The sequence below is a fragment of the Haemorhous mexicanus genome, chromosome 8 (assembly GCF_027477595.1).
Source record: "Haemorhous mexicanus isolate bHaeMex1 chromosome 8, bHaeMex1.pri, whole genome shotgun sequence".
Classification (NCBI taxonomy): Eukaryota; Metazoa; Chordata; class Aves; order Passeriformes; family Fringillidae; genus Haemorhous; species Haemorhous mexicanus.
Window position 1 is genome coordinate 28,404,932 of NC_082348.1, and position 14,995 is coordinate 28,419,926.

The 14,995-nt window shown below is 39.3% G+C and overlaps 1 protein-coding gene across 3 annotated transcripts in view; it reads right to left on the reverse strand.

Moving 5' to 3' along the window:
- SLC39A10 (solute carrier family 39 member 10) overlaps positions 1-14,995 on the reverse strand; it is a 72,144-nt gene that overhangs the window by 38,283 nt on the left and 18,866 nt on the right. Inside the window, exon 1 of one of the 3 annotated variants that reach the window (XM_059853400.1) lies at positions 12,637-12,731. The exons of 1 other annotated variant lie outside the window; for it this stretch is intronic. The gene's annotated coding sequence lies outside the window, so the exon portion shown is untranslated. Of the gene's footprint in view, positions 1-6,087; positions 6,186-12,636; positions 12,732-14,995 lie in introns of those variants that run through there. One more of the 3 variants, XM_059853393.1, reaches the window with a different exon arrangement.

Below are 14,995 nucleotides of genomic sequence, written 5' to 3' on the forward strand. Positions count from 1 at the left end.
GCTGGCCTTTAGGGCACTGTTAAAACCACATGACCTTTGATTTGAAATACTGGTATGCACCTAAACTTTGATAATTTTCCCCCGTCACTTACATTTGTAATTTTCACACCTGTGTTTCATGATTTCTAGAGAAAATAAATAAAGAGGCAGAAGGAAGAGTGTGAATGATGTTAGGGAGTGCCCCAATTTCCAAACCCTTAAGTACAACCATTTGACAGTGCTTTTAGGTGTTGCAGCTTTATTTTCCATGTTGCTGCCCTGATCCTTTGCACAGTTGGATGATAATTTTTTGGGTTTAATGATGCAAGAAGGAGTGTGAATTGAAGCATAAAGAGCTATGAAGAAGGGAGTAAACTTTAGCTGATGCACAAGAAGATGAATCATGGAGACGCCTAAATATGGTCTAAATGACAAGAAATGTGAAAACCAGAGATGAGTATCAGTGGAATTACTGGGAGAGACAAACCATGGGGATGTGGGACAGTAGAACTGGGAAGAGAACAGGGAAATGGAGAGGCCTGTTACATAACTGTTTCTGATCTGCATGACTTATCAACCTCACTTGATACCTCCTTCTGTAAACCAGCAAACTCCTCTGAGAGCAAGCACAGCAGCAGCAGGACAGACTCTCACAGTGGTGAATACTTCCTGTTATTGCTTAGAAGGGAAGAAAAGTTTTGAAGCATTTTCTCAAGCATGGGACTAAGGAGACAGCTCGTGACAGAGGGGATGTGGTCATGTGTCTTTGCTGACCCATCAGGTGATGTGTTTGCCAAGTTCTAGAGCATTGAGAGCCCTGAGGAGACTCGAGGGTGGCAATGCCAATAAGCAAGCAGAGAGAAAATAAAGCATTTCTGCAATGATTGGGCTGGACTGACATTGCTGAGGTGTTGGACTGACATCCAGTCTGTCCATCCATGCATATGGGCATGTCATGCAAGGAAATGAACTCACAAGCTCAGGGGAAGAAAAATCACTCAGAGACAAAACTCAATGCCAGTTTCGTCAACAGTGAAATTGAAAATAAAAAAAGAAAGAAAAAGTTACGTTTGAAAATGCTTGATTTCACTCACACTGTTAGTGTCTTTCTACTCCTCTCACATAACCTTGCCTTGTATTTCTTACCCCTCTCTTCATAAATACAAATGAAAAATCATTCCCATATACACAAAGTGTAAACTCTTAATGATCTTCTGTAGTAGCTCTAATGAAATTATTGTGCACTTCTCCAAGAAAATCACAAGTGCATGCCTTTTCTTGGTTAAGGAGAGCATCCCGAGAATGTTCAAAATAAAATGTTGAACAGCAAATGCAGTTTGTTCTTTATAACAGATTCACATTATTGAATGTATACCAAAATGCACCACAAGCATGCAATTCATTCAAGGCTAAAAATTAATTGGAAAAAAGCTCCAAATACTACTGCCTTTTGGACAGATAGGGGCAAAATTAAAGGACTTGTGAGCGAGCTGATATTTATTTTTTCATTTAATCGTGGTGCCATCTCTCAACAACTGTCTGCTCATGGAACTGCTTCCAACAGGTGGCTTCCTTTAAACGTATGAAGAGTGTATCTGTATGATTCTGAAGAGTTTTTCCCTCCTGCTGAGGTTTGTTAGTTACTTCTGAGAAGAAAAAAAATATTACCCAGAAGGTGCTTCCCCTGTTCATGCATTAAAGTGAGTGGGTGGTGGCTCTCACTGAAAGCAATCTCACAGCAGCTTTTGCCTGTCAGGTCACTTATGTAGTTACCTACATCCAGTACCTTAAAACAGTTCATAGAGTCATACCTTACTTTGAACAGCATTTACTTCAGAGAATCACCATTCTCTATTTTTTTCCAGGCAGTTTAGTATAAATCTTTGTAGCTTGTAAGCATTATAATGTCATTTACATCTTCTGATTAGTTTTCTGTTAATTGTTAGATATATGAGAGAAATCCACTGGATTAATTGCAAGTGCAGTCTGAAGTTTGAAAGCCTATATAATCTGTCAGATTTTCAGTTTACTAAAATTCTGAAAATAAGGCTCCAAAGCACGACATACTATCCTTTGGCAAATCAATGCACATAATGGAAAGAAGGAATTGGCACACAGGAGCGTCAAGGCATTGCTTCTTAAAGATAAACAGAAACTAAAACTAAAGTCAATACTTACTAATGATTTGCAAGGAAGCTTGAAATGAGAATATTTTAGTTAAGCCGGGTACTTGAAGAGAGACTGCTCAGGGCTCTCCAGCTCACATTTAGCTAAGTTGGGCTGGCTCATTGCCAGATTCTAGGAAATTCTCAACCCAAAACCAGCTGACAGAGTTTTACTCAAGTTTATCTCAGATGACAGAAAGGCACTGATTTTGGACAGTGTGATTCTGGGATATCATTATTTATATTATGGGATGTGTCAAATCCATAGCCTAAGAATGACCAGAATTTGTTCCTGTTTTTCCAAGGGGCTTTGGTTTTAAAGTAATGTGTTTTTCTTACTCTAAGAGAAGTATACAAATTTTGGCCCCATTGTCTCAGAAGACATTAACAATATCACAGCTATCACCAATTAGATGAAAAATAGACTGGGTATGCAGCTCTAAAAACAGTAAATCAGAAAATGAACTGCCAGTGCCTGGAAGTCCTGCAGGCATCCCCTTCTTGAAAGCAGCATGCACACATTACAGATCAGATCAGGCCACTTACACAATGTTGAGTGCCAGCTCCATCATTCAGGACAGCAGTGGCTGATTCTTGTCATTTCTCTCTTTCTCCTCTTCCTCCTGTACAGGAGGGAGAGACTGCATGGCCTTCAGTCATTTCCCTAAACAGGAAGAGTTGCTGTCTATGCAGTTTCTTTTTTAAACTACTGTATTTTTAAGGAGCTGTTTGAAGAAGGTTTTGTTATTTATTATTGTATTGAAATTGAACCTTGAGCTAGTAAAAACAATATTATGGTAGTGCTCTTGTTATAAAACCAGAGCTGCTGTTTTCACAAGAGGACACTTCAAATTGCTGCACAAAACCTTTGGCTGTTGAGCACTGAGATTTGCAGTGTACAAGTTACTGTGAACAGCCAAGCAGCAATGGATGGTTTTTCAGAAGGTACTGCTGGTAGTTTAACTGTAATTTAAAACATAGAAAAAAGGGATTTTTTAGGGGGGAGGGTTTGGTGGATCAATACTACTGCAATGCTTTCCAATTTTTAATGCCACTTGTGTTGTACAGCAAAACAGCACAGAAACTGCATTTGTTTCCAAAATCAGTCATCTCCTGAGGCCAAAGACAGAGTTCTTTGTTAAGGACCTTGTAAATCCACTCTCAGTTTTAATATAACCTGATCAGCAGTCACTGAGAAAGCTGAGTGAGGAGGAAAGAACAAGACTTCAAGAGTTTGGCAGAGGCAGATGGAATTGCCCCCCAAACATCTGTGTGTATTCATTGCACCATAACAGTTGTGTCTTCCTTACACATCCCAGAGCTTCCTGTCTGGGTATGGCTCATGTTTAGCCCTTTGGCTGGAACCACCAGCCAAGTCACCCAGCCACCTTGGATTATAGGTTATAATGCTGTCTAAAGACAGCACACAACTCTGCTCTCTTGTCCTTAGAAAATCTGCTTTCCTGAAGTGTGACAGATACAGTGAGAATTGCCACAGAAAGCTTTTCAGAGATGATAGACTCATAGAATCATCAAGGTCAGAAGAGGTCTTTGAGATCATCCAGTCCAACCATCCATCTTCTACTACTACTAACCATGAGATGATTCTTCATAAGGCAGTTTGTATTTTCAAGGATCTGCAAAAGCAACCAACCTCCTTTTTCCTAACAGGACTTAAGTGTACAGTCTCTGTCACTCTGATTTTTTAAGATTTTCTAAGCCTTCTGATGTTGACATTTCTGTAGTGAACTTTCTTACACACTTTCTGTAAATAACTTATTGTTTTGCATTCTTTTATGGAAGAAGAGAAATTTGATAGACTGTTGGTTTGTCTAATGTCATTGGAGAGGTGGCACTGTCACCCTCCAATCCACTGTCCCTTTTGGAAAACTATAAATGTTAGAGTCAGAAAATAAACTTCCCTTTTCTCTTCACCTTGAGAGCAGCGGTGTGCACCTGTGTTCTTTTGTGACCTATAGTGACAAGTCTCACCTGGGTGGAGGCCCCAAAGGGACATTCTGGCTTCCAGTTGTAGAAAACCAGGCCAGCAGTTCTGTTTCTTCTGGGGGCAGTATTTCCATGCCCTTTTCTGCCAGTGTATTCTTCAAAAGAACATAATCTACCTGTCAGTCAGTCTCACCTGAGTGCCTGGCAAGATCATGGAGCAGATTCTCCTGGGAACTGTGCTGAGGCATATGGAAAATAAGGAGAGTGATGACAGCCTGAGGGCATGGCTTCACTAAGGACAAATCATGCCTGATGAATGAGGTGACCTGCTGGCTTGGGGTTAGTTGGTGATGGATAAGAGAAGAGCAACTGACATCACCTGCCTGGAGCTGTGCAAAGCACTTGATGCTGTCCCTCACAGTGACATGCTTGTCCCTGAAGTGGGAAGACATGGATTTGGTGGATGGATACTTGGTGGGTAATGGATTGGTTAGATGGTCACACTCAGAGCCAACAGCTCAATGCCCCGGTGGAGATCAGAGATGTTCCCAGGGGCTGATGTTGGGATTGGCACTTTTTAACATCAGTGACACAGACAGTGGGGTTGAGAGCACCCTCAGCAAATTTACCAACAGCACTGAGCTGTGTGGGGTGCTGGGCACATTGGAGGGAAGGGATGCCATCCAGAGGGACCTGGACAGGCTGGAGAGCTTGGCCCATGAGAACTTCATGAGGCTCAGCAAGGCCAAGTGCAAGGTTCTTTGAAGGACAGGAAACACAGTGCCTAAACCAGTGCTGGTGCTTCTTTTGTAGCAGTGCTTGCCAAGGTGGAATTTTTTTGTAACTGAATAGTACAGAGGGATGAATAAGAAAAATCTGTGGCTGATAAGGGCTCAAATGTGAGACTTCAAGTAACTATTTCTCCTCACTGCCCAGTCACTCTTCTCACTGCAGGCCCTTGAAATCTCTCTCCACTGACTGCTGTCACACCGTGTCTCTCTCAGCCAGCCCAGCCCTGGTGACACAGAGGACATGCTATATGTATGCATTTGGTGCTGAGATACTGGTGAGGAATGACCTGGCCAGAATTAAGTCTTATCCTTCAATTGCCATGCAGGGAGAGACCTTGAGAATAAACTCCTATTTGACATTTGCATAGTGAACCTACACTGGAGCAGACTTTCACAGCACCACTGAAGTTAATGCCTTAATAAAAACAACTTCTCCTCAATGGACTTTGTTTGCTTTAGCCTGACCTTATTTTCAGGGGATTAAAATTTAGCAATAATATTTTATGGTCTTGAAATCTCTTTAGTTTTTGGCAAAAATCATGTTGCTAAGTTCAGAAAGGGGGTAGAATTTTTTTTCCTTTAGTTTCACTTTGTCACATTCTAGGAGGAGCAAAACCACACATCAGAAGCCTCCCAGAAAACAAAAAAGCTGACAGATAGAGCTTTTTTAGAGAACTAAAGTCCACACTGATTTTTAAAAAAAATATATAAAAAGTGATGTACATGATTTTGATAACCATAGCTCTACTACTTTGTTGAGATGTTTGAAGCTAGGATTTAGTACAATTTAGTCTTAAGTACTGCAAAGCATCCACAAACTACAGGGAAGAAATGATTACTGAAATACCTAAAAAGCAATCGAGCCATATGTGAATGACAAGGTTTAAATCTTTACCCACACACTCCAAACATGTCCATTATCTTTGGCAGAAAGACAAAGCTGGTCGGAAAAACTGACCCTGGTGTTCAGTAGGGAACAGGCAGTCCTGTGGAGACAATGGGATGTAAGACTTTCCTCCCTCCACCCCCCATTGTGCTTGTGGCTGGTGAAGTTCCAAGAGGAAAAAAGATTTCTAAAGGTTTCTATTACCCTGAAACAACCATTTTCAGCAGACACCTAATGAACCCGAAGGAAGTCCACTTGGTTTAATTTTTTTCCCTGAAAACGATGATCAAACAAGTTTACAAAGGAGCACAGTACTTACCCTTCATCAGGCTCTGATTCAAGAGTTTAAAGCATTTTGCTGGCTTTACACAGGCAAGTAAGTATTTACCTCACTCAGTTGCTTAGTAGCTCCTGTCAAATCAATAGGAATGTAAATGTGCTATTAGTGAGTGCTTTAGTCCTGCTGAATCATGTCCTTTCCATGTCACAGTCATTACTGAAATATGTGGTTGGACCATGCACCAAATCTGTTATGGAAGGCAGAACTGTGCCATGACATCAGGCTGGTGCATGAGTGGTGGGGTAGGAGAAGGGGGATGATGAATATTTTCAGCTGTGAGACTACTAAGGGTTAAGATATTTAGCAAATTCTGCCATTTCCAGAGAAATCCTGGATGCTAGTATCCAGGCATTTTGAAAGCTGTGTTATTTCTTTTGGTAGACTGCATACACATTAAAAAAAAAAAAACAACAAAAAAACCCAACCAAACCCAAACAGCACTTGGATTTGTGCCAGGTATGTGACACCATAACAACCACCAAAACAACATAACAAGTCTGCTTTTTTAAGGAAAGGCTTCATACACAATTCAGTATGGACCAAGATGACAGTGTTTGCTTCTCTATTTGATATCAGCATTTAGGACCCTCTGGTACACAGAGAAATATTATCCCAAATATTACATGGCTGAATGAGGAATGTATCCCAAGAAGCTGATACAAAACCCATGAAAATCAATATGCTTGCTTCAGTCAGCTCTGAAATAAACTTCAATGTTAGTTTTGGTTCTCAAGGTTCAGTTTCAATAGAGATTGTTTTTGGATGAAAATAGCAGAGAAAAATATAAAAGATAAGCCTTACATCTACAAGCAGCAATGCTCAGTTATCATTAAGTCATGGCTTGCTTTCTTTCACGTAGAAATCTTAGCACAGGAAGAAAGCTTCCCTTCCCTCTCACTCCTTCATGAAAATTGTTTAAGTTTTTAGTTCCTTGAAGCCATCACAGAAACTTTCTGATTTTGTTGTGAGCAGCAAGGTGTTTCTGTTTGAATTCTTCCAACTGCCAGAAGCTGTTGCAGCAAAGTCTGCAGCATTGCTATTCCAGAAATTATGTACTGTCTGCCTTGCTGCATTGCCTCTCTGCTTATGTTCATATGGTAGAATCCTACATATATCACATGTTCACATATATATCCCTCTCTCTCTCTATCTAGTCTCTATCTGTGTAGCTGTCTTCATAGATATGCCCAAATCTAAAAACATTTAATGCAGAGATAAAATCAGGGTGAGTTATCTTGCAGAGGAATGAAGCAAGCATCTTGCTGTGAAGAAAATAAAATATTTATTGAGGTCAGAGGTGGAAGTTTACTAGATTAAGGCAGCACAGTGGGAATAGGAAACTAGCTGTGCCCTGAGGATGGTTTTGTAGCTGAAGCAGGGGAAGATATGCAGTTAGCTCAGCCAAACCTAATTAGGTGCACAGCACTCAGCCTGTTCATAGACTCTGTCTCCAATGATTGACACTTCTCTTATGATCAGGCTGGTTTTTATTAGAAGGCTGGGGCTTTACCAGATCTTTTTAATGATCAGAAAGTAAAAGACAGGCTCATGATTTACCTGGTATAAATCTGGAAAATACATGCATTGTGCTTTGTGTTGTCAAGCATAAATTACCATGTTCTTTCCAGAGTGTGATATCTCTTGTGGGAGTAACTGGTTTGTTTTAGGATTCCTCATGTTAGATAAAATTAATGATGGTATTTTCTTCTATTTCCTTCTTCAGAACATTTATTTGTACAATCAGCTCCAAGCTTAGAGTTTTCTAGGTGAGTTTTTGAACACAGAATGAAATACAGGAATAAGGAAAAACCCTTTCAGGCAGTAAAGCTGCATTTTTAATCCCAGCAGTGATCTGTCATTCTCTGTTAAAAAGAAGATGCTGGATGTATTTTTAGACCAGTTTAATTCCAGTATCTGCATGAGGTTTCTCCTTGCAGTAACAGGAGTAATGCTTTGCTGTGGAGAGTTGACACCTCATCTGTGCAGAGACAAGGTGCTTTCTCTTTTGTGAGAGAGGACATTTTCAGGTAAGCCAATAATTATGCCAAAGCTATATGGAATGAATAGTATTAGGTCTACAATAAGAGGATATGGACTTTTAGAACAGCATTGCAGGGAACACCTGCAAAATCCTTCATCTGAGAAGACAGCCAGAGATTTACTTCTCCTGAGCTGTAGTTTTTCTTCTGTTATCTCTTCTGGTTACTGAAGACTTTTATTCACGTGCAGATTTACTGGAGGTGAAGTGTGAAAGTGGGCTAATTTAACTCTCCCCTTAGTCCTGCCTCTTGCTGTTTTCCTCAGAGTTAGCAACCAGTGATAAGAAATCAGAGAAGGGTATACCAATAGAGATAACAGTGAACAAATTGTTGAGGAGGTGGTAAGCATCTTTTATGCAGATGAAATTATAAGAATGTCTGGTCTTGGCCAAGACAAGACAGATACAGTCATAAAAAGCCATGGGTTTTGAATTTCTGCTAATCTAATTGCTCTTTTGAGCCCCATCTGTTTATCCTGGTGGGTACACTTTTAAAAGTCAGAACAAAAGACAGGCACAAAGTGAACAACTAATGTTCCTAAGCAGATGCACTTCCTTGCCCTTAATTCTCTCCTGAGAGGATCAAAGGGATGACTCTACAGCTACCCCACATCTGAGCTAGAATTGGGTTCTGGTTAATTGGAGGTACTGCTCTAGAGAAAGGCTTGGTGGGGGTGGGAGGTGTAAGTGTGGGTGTGTGTTAACTGCAACCCTCACTTTTGGGATGCAGTTCAAATATAGCTGAAGACTGGACAGCAGGAGTCCTCCCATTGAAAAATACAGTTAAGATGTACAGCACAGGTCTGCTTCACAGAGTGTTTTAAAATGTAATTCAAGATCATCTCAGGGTAATTAAAATCAAAGGGTCAGGATCAGTTTCAGACAAAATTAAAGCGGTAGAAAACGCTCATAATTATATGTTCAGTGCTTTAACAGAGAAAATAAAAGGTTTGACCTGAAATGGAAAATGGAAACTAATCTGCATTATACACGTGTCACTTGAGTCAGGTGCCTAAAGGAATTGGCAGTGTCAAAAAGCCTTCTGCTCCCTTCCCCTTTGCACAGGTGGATGGCCAATGCACTGAAGTGGCATTTTAGGGAAAATTCAAAACCCATTGCTGGCCTGGAAGAATGCCTGAAAGGAAGCATTTGAGGACATTAAAGTATCTCTTCTGACATACTTAAACAATTTTCTGAGGGACACAGGTTATGAGAGATTTTTTTATCCTCAGTTTCAGCAATTTCCAGGCTGTATAGTACTGTCCCTGAAGCTCTTGGAAAGCAGTTCTGGCTATTTGTGATTCACAAGCCACTCTTCCCACATTTGGGCTTTGAGTAGATTAAGATTCCAGATCCACATTTCTCTCACTGGTACCCCTCTGGGGAAAAGTCTGAGAAGTGAGCAATAGAAAATTACCTTTAGCAGTAGAGAATTACCTCAGCAGTGACAAACTCTCTAACAATCTTAAAATTCAAGTGTGACATACATGGTGATCCCCATGGTGTGAGATGTTAACACTGGTGTGAGATGATCTGGCCAGTGATACTTTTGTGCTTCCTAGGAATCTTCAGGTCCTGGATAGAATCTTTTTTGAGAGAATAAATGCTCTGGCATATTGGTCCCATTCTCAGTGGAAGCCTTCAGATTCCTGATATGCAGTTATTGCAGATTTGTGCAGTTGTACAAGGGTTTTCATGCAGGACTGGCTTTTATCTGGAAATCTGTGGTATTTTACTGCAGTTTACATGCAGGAAGTTGAGGTTCCCTATATGTGTCACATTTATTGTATACAAAGAAAGGTGTGCCCTTGCAAAGTCATAGCTGTGAGCAGACAGGCCCTTCAACCTGCATAAAAGCTCAGAGATGTTGTCTTTTCACCTTAATCAGAATGGAAAACTGAGGATTAGCTGACAGAGACATAAAGGAAAAATATTCTTCTGTAGCTCTCTTTCAATGATGTCTAAAGGATCATGTTCTGAGCATTAACTTTTTCAATTTAACATTAACTGTGTCAGAAATGATGACATAAAAAAAGAATGGCACACTGTCATTCCTGGTGCCACTCAAACCTTATGCAGAGGGACTAAAAGTGACTTAAAATCAGTGATGAGAAATGCAAAACCTAGAAGACATTTAATGTATCTGGTATTCAAAAAATTTAATGCCTTTGGTTTTTATTAGTTTTCCTGTATGGACCTAAAAGCCCACTTAGTGTTTCAGTTAGACACAATTAATTAGCAGTATAATTTCTACTGGTCTGAGGAACAAGGCTTGTAAATGAATGCAAATAATTAGACTGTGCTTGCAAGAATTAAGATAAGCATTGCAATGCCTAAGATTGGAGCTTGAAATTAGAAGCACAAGAAAATCCCAGTAGGTTACACACCAGGAGACATACACAACTGGAAACACAATACAGAGTTTTTGACAGTTTCACCCTGTCTCTCTACCAGTAAATTATAATTTCTTTTAGAAGTATAACTCATGGCTTTACTTTGAAAGAATTGAATAGCCAGTACTTCTTTAACACCTGGAATGAGATATTAGTGTTGAAATGGGAGCTTAACAGTGTTAGTTAGAGGGAATAATGAGAATACATCAAATGATGTGAGAGAACACAATAATCAGAAATACCAAAAAAACCCCAAACCAACCTAATACAGTGATTCCCCTGCCCCAACACCTCCCTTAAATATGTCTCTTGGACCAGGGAAGGAATCATAAGGGCAATGGATATAGGAACAAGTCTGATAGAGTGAAAGGTTAAGCAGTACTTAAAACCTTAAGAAACCTGAACAGGCAAGACACTTAAAATTTATCAGCATTGATTATTTTGCAATATTCATTCAGTCCCAAATAACTTCAGAATTCCTCTCCCCTTCCACTGAGCACTCCTTTATGCTTTCAATGTTCATTTCCTTTAGGCCTACCCAGGAGCAGCCATCACCTGCCTGGATAGTAATCAGATTATGCTAATGGTGCTCCAGAAGCCCAGATAAAGTTTTAACCTGCTGTGATGTAAAACACCCTTTCTTTTCAACCAATTCAAGACCCAGTCTGATGCTGTTTTCACACAGCTTCTCATGCAACCTGATGTTTCATGTGCATATGCAAGCTGCCAGTCTGATTTAATTGCATAACTCAATTTCCCTGCAGTTTATCCAAGATCAGACCTCACATGAAACCAAATGCTGCATTTTGCAGAAGTGCACTTGTGAAGACTGTCTCTTCTATACCCTGAACCCTTCTGCTCTGAAACTTGTTTTTGGGGGACACTGATATTGCCACCCCTAGATTTGGTATCTGACTTGAGGTGGCAGCCCTTACCTTTGCTTGATTTTAGCTACAGATGATGCATCACTGGCAAATTAAATTTTTAATTATATAACATGTTTCTTAATTAAAAAAAAAAAAGAAGAAGAAATAAAATCACCTATATGCATGCTTAAAAACATTCCTTGCTTCATGAGAATATAACCAATGTATAATAAACTTTTTAAATGCAGGGGTTTGATGAATCCATTTGGACAACTATGTAACCTTCTGCTCCACCACTTTCACATTGCTGCTAATCCGTTTAATGTCTAAAGCAGCCCTAGAGAACAGTTCCAGAGGAAGTGATGTAGTTTGCTTGTTTCTTTTGGAGCTGATCCTGAGCACATGCCATTAACACTCCACACATGAATGATGGGAAAACAGTCATGGTGTGTCATTAAAGGCTGGTGATGAGCACACTGACAGCATATTCCTCTCATTCATTACTGCTCAAACACAGTACAGCTGATCCAGCTATATTCTTGTCTTATTCCATACATGCCTACTCTTTTTTTCTTTTGCAGTCAACCAGCAGGACTTTACTTATCAAGCTCCCTGTTTGCAAAGCAGATGGCACATACTGGGAGGCAGCCTCGTGCTGTTCATCCAGCTGCTAAGTGCATTTAGTGTGTAACAGGCTTTCATCTCATAAAGCTCTGCTGAGAGCTTCAGCACCCAGCCCTCCCAAGTGAAGACGTTGCAGAAGTTACAGCACTTTTGAATTCATACAAAGATGGTCCCATGTATCATTATTACATCTGATAGCGTTTCCCCACTCGAGAACCAATTTCCTGGAAGAGTATTTTATGCCCATAACAAATTTTAATCTAAAAGTATGAGCCTGAATTTCCATGTTTATTGCTTCTCTTTACAAACTGAAGGATTACTTCTCTCTCTTTACTCTCTCTGATAATTCACAATCTATGGGACAGGACAAGCTAATAGATTTCTTGTAACTCCAAATTTATAAAGTAAGCTGATTTTTAATCCTTGGGTTTACACCTACATCCTTAGAGTTAAGGACTTTGGAGCAAACTCAAATACTCACTCTGCATCTGCAACTTTCTTAGGAATTCTGTAGAAGTTTTTTATGTTTCACCATTTCATTGTCTGGTAACATACTGTCTGCTCAGCAAGGATAACAGAAAGAAATAAGATATCCCACTATACTTACTGCCTGTCCTGGAGATGGACTCTGTCTTCACAGGGAGGGAAAAGAGATTAGAGATTTTACTCTAATAAATGTAAAGCATTCCCTAAGCCTCTCCATCCACAGCAGTGCCACAGAGGACTACTGGGACAATATTTTATGGAGAAGGAGGTCTAAAACACGTGGAGGATGTTTACATGATGCTGCTGCCAGGAACTGACCATGAAACAGGGCACTTTTGGGAAAAGGCTTATCATGAAAACTACGTAAAATTCCCACCTCTGACTGCCAGTAGTGGCTTAGTGGATTCCCCTGAGATGATTTACAAACAAAGGACACCTAACTGTGCAAAGGACATGGTTATGTAATTCTGAGGCAATTTCTATGCTACAGAAATAAGATTATAGTAGTAATAAATAATTTCCTTTTTTTTTTCCCTAGTGTCAGACAATAGAACATCAACTATCAAAGAATTACGAGAGGTAATTTTTTTCCTGTTGCTTTTACGTCAGTTTTGACAGGAACTAATTACAGGTAGTTTGCTCAGACATGAAACTAATATTCTTTGTATATCTGCTGGAAAAACTGCACATTTAACTAAATAGAATTAGTATTATAAACAGAATTAGTGTGATAAACATATCTGAGATACTGAATATCCATCAAATATCTGCCTGTCTAAACAAGCTGTTTCAAGACTGCATGCCAAGTTCAGACACATGCATTTCTCTGTGTTAAATATGAACATTATTCAAACCAGGGCAAAAGATCTGTAGATTAGAATTATTTGTACAGTTAACTGAAACAAATTAAATGCTCCCCATTACAAACCCATATTCGAGTGCTAAGGATTTAATCGTTCAGCTGGGGTAGAGTTACATGCTTACTTAGATAAAATGCTAGAAATCTGATGCAACTGTTTGTGAAGACTTCTTGCATTTCTCCTGGGCAAAGATTATAGATCAGCATTAACTTTCAAGACCTAATTTAGATGATTGAGGTTACCTTTCATATTTGCAGTAGTCCATTCTCTTTTTAATATAAGGCTTTGCCATGAACATCTTATTTTATGACAAGAAATTATATTTCTTGTAATAAAAGAAATGTGTGGAAAGATTTTTAAATTGTGTGAAAAGCCAATGTGAACATGCCTACACAGAGAATATTTTAGTACTCGAGAAGTAGAAAATCATCATGATTACAGAGTAGTTAGAAGAACTGCTCAAAGATTATCTCTCAAGTAGATTTCTAGGACAGAAAACAACAAGTAACTTACTAAAAATTCATATTTAAATATGAACTGTCTTCTAGATGCTGGACTTTCATTACAGGGTTAAGGCTAATACAGTCCAGATTTGTGGACCTGTGAGTTTTCTATCTGAATAATTCTCAAAGGTATTACAAAATAGTCAGAAACCTTTTATTTCTTGCACAAATAACAAACAAAAAACCTCCACACCTGTCAAGTTTGGAAACAGAATGTTCTGAATACAAATACTCTGTCAAACTCACAGGACTTCAAACACAATCTAACTGCAAAAATTGAGTGATTGAACTAAGAAATAGTTAAGGGATACGAATTCAGACATCTGCTATAAATGAAATGTAATTTTATTTTTAGGTGAGGCAATAAGTAGAAAGAATAACACTGCTACAGGACATACAGGAGACTTTAATTTATGTACAAACCCTGAGTTAATGGGTGACACACATTTTAATGCAGATAGATGTAAAAAAGTTAGACAGGACCAATGAATAGATATTTGCTGATAAGAATGAAAGGGATGTGAGAGCTGGGCAAGTAAAAATAGACACATCTTCCGTTAAAGAGACACCTAAAGCAGCCAAAGTAATTTGAGAAAACATCACTAATGAGGGTGGATTCCAGTGAAGAAATGCCCAAATTGCCTCTCACAAAACAAACATAAGCAGTGGCCTGATTTTATACTTTTTTAGATCTCTCTTGTTGCAGTTCTTTTTCTGAAATACACCACAAACCAGACTCAAGATACAAATATATTTCAGAATGCTCATGAAGATAAACAGGAGCTGTGCAAGGAATCCTTTGCAGCAAAAGCAAAGCTGTTACTGAAGGCCTGAATACTGAAGACACACAGTACTTTTACTGTAATCCCAGTCATTTTCAATGCCTCAACTTGTTGAATATTTCCTTTCATTGCTGTCACTCAGTTGCCCTTGTAACTCAGCTTGCATTTACCAGCTGGGTTCTGTACAGGCTGTTTAACAGAACCCCACATACCCTAAAAGCACAGTCCTAGAAGCCATTTTTTACCTGTCTGGAGGGTGGTCAGAGAACCTCCAGATTCTACATGCTCTCACACAAGAAGTAGCAAGAAAATTAATTTGTTTTCATAAAGGTAAG